The following is a 5,126-nucleotide window of genomic DNA, read 5'->3' as shown; positions in this document are numbered from 1 at the left end:
TCAGCCCAAGCACACACCAAGTGGGCCCCGGAAGTGGATTTCTGCATTAATTACTCATTTCTATAATCCCTAGTAACTAGTTTAGCATAAATAGGACTTTTTACAATTGTATTTATATCTTCAGATCATTTTAGTCTTGGTTACTCCGGTTCCCCTCTGGGGCTGAGAACAATGAACTCTATTATCACTTATGTGTTTTCAATGGTAGAGTTTCTACACACCATAGATTAAGGTGTGGAGCTCTGCTGTTCCTCATGAATTAATACAAAGTACTATTGTTTTTCTATTCAATTCAAGCTTATTCCGATTCTAAGATATTTATTCGCACCTCAATATGAATGTGATGATCGTGACAGTCATCATCATTCCCAACTATGAACGTGTGTCTGACAACCACTTCCGTTCTACCTTAGATTGAATAAATATCTCTAGGATTCCTTAATCAGAGTCTTCGTGGTATAAGTTAGAATCCATGGACGGCCATTCTTGAGATCTGGAAAGTCTAAACCTTGTCTGTGGTATTCTGAGTAGAATCTGGGAAGGGATGGCTGCGACGAGCTTCAAACTCGCGAGTGCTGGGCGTAGTGACAGACGCAAAAGGATCAATGGATCCTATTCCAGTATGATCGAGAACCGACAGATGATTAGCCATACAGTGACAGCACATTGGACCATTTTCACTGAGAGGACAGGATGTAGCCATTGACAACGGTGATGCCTAACATACAGCTTGCCATGGAAAGGAGTAGGAATGATTGGATGAAGACAGCAGGAAAGCAGAGGTTCAAAGGAACGAATGGCATCTCTATACGCTTATCTGAAATTCTCACCAATGAATTACGTAAGTATCTCTATCCTAATTTATATTTTATTTATGTTTTTAATTATCAATTCACCAAAACCATTTAAATCCGCCTGACTGAGATTTACAAGGTGACCATAGCTTGCTTCAAGCCGACAATCTCCGTGGGATCGACCCTTACTCACGTAAGGTTTATTACTTGGACGACCCAGTGCACTTGCTGGTTAGTTGTACGAAGTTGTGAAACAGAATTAAGAACATGAACGTGCGTATTTATTTTTTAGCGTCGTTACCAAGGAAGGAACCATCACGATTTCTGTGCACCAAGTTTTTGGCGCCGTTGCCGGGGATTGTTCGAGTTTGGACAACTGACGGTTCATATTGTTGCTCAGATTAGGTAATTTTATTGTATTTTTAAGCTTTTTTATTTCTTATTTTCGAAAATAATATAAAAAAATAAAAATATAATTTCTTTTTCATTTTTCCCACAATAATTTTCGAAAAAACAAAAAAAAAATTTATAAAATCATAAAATCAAAAAATATTTTTTGTGTTTCTTGTTTGAGTTTAGAGTCGAGTTTTAAGTTTGGTATCAATTGCATCTTTTTAATTTTCTAAAAAATTATTTTCGAAAATTTCATGTATTGCATTCTTCATGATCTTTAAGTTGTTCTTGGCCAGTCTTCTTGTTTGATCTTTATATTTTCTTGTTTTGTGTCTTTCCTTGTTTTTCATATGCATTCTTGAATTATTAATGTCTAAAGAATAAAAATTTTTAAGTTTGGTGTCTTGCATGTTTTCTTTTCTTGAAAATTTTTCAAAAATAAGTTCTTGGTGTTCATCTTGACATTCAAAGTGTTCTTGGTGTTCATCTTGACATTCATAGTGTTTTTGCATGCATTTTTTGTTTTGATCTTAATTCTTCATGTTTTGTTTCATTCTTGCTGTTTAATGAAAAAAAAAGAGAGAAAAACATCAAAAAGATATCTTTTCCTTTTTTTCTCTCTCATCATTAAAAATTCAAAAATCAAAAAAATATCTTTCCCTTTTTCACTCATAAATTTTCAAAAATTTGAGTTGACTTTTTCAAAACTTTTTAAAATTTAGTTATTTCTTATGAGTCAAATCAAATTTTCAATTTGAAAATTCTATCTTTTTTAATTTTTTTTCAAAAATCAAATCTTTTTCATTTTTTCTTTCATATTTTCGAAAATCTCAAATTGATTTTCAAAATCTTTTTCTTATTTTTATTTCATATTTTCGAAATTAATGCTAACAATTAATGTGATTGATTCAAAATTTTTAAGTTTGTTACTTGCCTATTAAGAAAGGTTAAATCTTTAAATTTTAAAATCATATCTTCAAGTTTCTTGTTAGTCAAGTAATCAATTTTGATTTCAAAAATCAAATCTTTTTAATTTTCTTTTCAAATCTTTTTCAAATTGATTTTCAATCATATCTTTTCAATCACATCTTTTTCAAAATCAATTTCAAAATCTTTTCTAACTTCTTATCTTTTCAAAATTAAATTTCAAATACTTTCCAACTAATCCTATCTTTTTGTTTCAATCATATCTTTTTCAAAACTACCTAACTAACTCTCTCTCTAATTTTCGAAAATCACCTTCCCTCTTTTTCAAAATTTCTTTTTAATTAACTATTTGTTTTAAATTTTAATTTAATTTAATTTCAATTTTAATTTTCGAATTTTAACTTTAATTTTTAAATATTTTTATTTTATTTTGTTTAATTTTCGAATTCTCTCATCTCTCATCCCCTTCTGTTTATTTATTCATCTACTAACACCCCTCTTTCACCCAAGAATTCGAACTCATTCCTCACCCTTGTTTTTGGATTCTCCTTCTTCTATTCATATCTTCTTTTACTCACATAAAGGAATCTCTATACTGTGACATAGAGGATTCCATATTTTCTTTTCTGTTTTTTTCTTTTTCATATGAGCAGGAACAAGGATAAGAACATTCTTGTTGAGGCTGATCCCGAACCTGAGAGGACTCTGAAGAGGAAGCTAAGGGAAGCTAAAGCACAACTCTCTGGAGAAAATCTGACAAAAATTTTCAAAAAAGAAGGAGACATGGCCGAAAATAATAATAATGCAAGGAAGATGCTTGATGACTTTACTGCACCTAATTCCAATTTACATGGAAGAAGCATCTCAATCCCTGCCATTGGAGCAAATGATTTTGAGCTGAAACCTCAACTAGTTTCTCTGATGCAACAGAATTGCAAGTTTTATGGACTTCCATCCGAAGATCCCTTTCAGTTCTTAACTGAATTCTTGCAGATCTGTGATACTGTTAAGACCAATGGGGTTGATCCCGAGGTCTACAGGCTTATGCTTTTCCCATTTGCTGTAAGAGACAGAGCTAGAATATAGTTGGACTCCCAACCTAAAGACAGCTTGAACTCTTGGGATAAGCTGGTCACGGCTTTCTTAGCCAAGTTCTTTCCTCCTCAAAAGCTTAGCAAGCTTAGAGTGGATGTTCAAACCTTCAGACAAAAGGAAGGTGAATCCCTCTATGAAGCTTGGGAGAGATATAAAAAACTGACCAAAAAGTGTCCTTCTGACATGCTTTCAGAATGGACCATCCTGGATATATTCTGTGATGGTCTGTCTGAGCTATCAAAGATGTCACTGGACCATTCTGCAGGTGGATCCATTCACCTAAAGAAAACGCCTGCAGAAGCTCAAGAACTCATTGACATGGTTGCAAATAACCAGTTCATGTACACTTCTGAAAGGAATCCTGTGAATAATGGGACACCTATGAGGAAGGGTATAAAATATTGATCAGCAAGTCAATATGATCTCTCAGAGTCTGAATGGATTGAAGGAATCATCCAACAGTACTAAAGAGGCATCTTCTGAAGAAGAAGCTTATGATCATGAGAACCCTGCAATAGCAGAGGTGAATTACATGGGTGAACCCTATGGAAACACCTATAATCCCTTATGGAGGAATCATCTAAATTTCTTATGGAAGGATCAACAAAAGCCTCAACAAGGTTTTAATAATGGTGGAAGAAACAGGTTTAGCAATAGCAAGCCTTTTCCATCATCCACTCAGCAACAGACAGAGAGTTCTGAGCAGAATACATCTATCTAAGGCCACTTTAAGTTTCATGAATGAAACACTGTCCTCCATTAGGAATTTGGAGGCACAAGTGGGCCATCTGAGTAAAAGAGTCACTGAAACTCCTCCTAGTACTCTCCCAAGCAATACAGAAGAGAATCGAAAAAGAGAGTGCAAGGCCATTGATTTAACCATCATGGCCGAACCTACAAGGGAGGGAGAGGACGTGAATCCCAGTGAGGAAGACTTCCTGGGATGTCCAATGATCAACAAGGAGTTTACCTCTGAGGTACCAAAGGAATCTGAGGCTCATCTAGAGACCATAGAGATTCCATTGAACCTCCTTATGCCATTCATGAGCTCTGATGAGTATTCTTCTTCTGAAGAGAATGAAAATGCCAGTGAAGAGCAAGTTGCCAAGTACCTTGGTGCAATCATGAAGCTGAATGCCAAATTATTTGGTAATGAGACTTGGGAAGATGAACCTCCCTTGCTCATCAATGAACTGAGTGATCTGGATCAACTGACATTGCCTCAGAAGAAACAGGATCCTGGAAAGTTCTTAATACCTTGTACCATAGGCACCATGACCTTTGAGAAGGCTCTATGTGACCTTCAGGGATAAACCTCATGCCACTCTCTGTAATGGAGAAACTGGGAATCTTTGAGGTGCAAGCTGCCAGAATCTCATTAGAGATGGCAGACAACTCAAGAAAACAGGCTTATAGACAAGTAGAGGACATGCTAGTAAAGGTTAAAGGCCTTTACATCCCTGCTGATTTCATAATCCTACACTTGGCCCCACAGGATCTGTGGACCCCACAAGATCCCCACTACTTCTTCTCTCCTCTTCACACCTTTTCATACCTCTCTTCCCCAAATAATTCCACCAATCACCTCCATTACTCCTCCAAAACCATCATACAACCCACCTACACCCACCCACTCAAATTCAAACCTTCACTCTTTTTTCCTTTTCACACAACATGCACAATACTACCCCCTTGGCCGAATACACACACCTATCCATCTCCTCCATTTCTTCTCTTTTACCCACTTCTTTCTTCTTTTGCTCGAGGACGAGCAAACATTTTAAGTTTGGTGTGGAAAAAGCATTGCTTTTTTGTTTTTCCATAACCACTAATGCCTCAAGGGATGCACTTCCCTTCACAAAACTACTGGGAGTAAATCAACACTTCCCTAGGAGAATTAAGCTCCAACATGGGACA

At 35.9% G+C, this 5,126-nt stretch overlaps 1 non-coding gene across 1 annotated transcript; it reads right to left on the bottom strand.

Moving 5' to 3' along the window:
* Window positions 1-3,290: 3,290 nt before the first annotated feature.
* Window positions 3,291-3,398, bottom strand: LOC148574093 (small nucleolar RNA R71). The gene has a single exon (XR_015906176.1). It is a non-coding gene; the product is annotated as a small nucleolar RNA R71 (small nucleolar RNA).
* Window positions 3,399-5,126: the final 1,728 nt, after the last annotated feature.

Source organism: Arachis ipaensis, chromosome B2 (assembly GCF_059453495.1).
Source record: "Arachis ipaensis isolate K30076 ecotype BB chromosome B2, ASM5945349v1, whole genome shotgun sequence".
Classification (NCBI taxonomy): Eukaryota; Viridiplantae; Streptophyta; class Magnoliopsida; order Fabales; family Fabaceae; genus Arachis; species Arachis ipaensis.
This window is presented reverse-complemented; position numbering and strand designations above follow the sequence as displayed.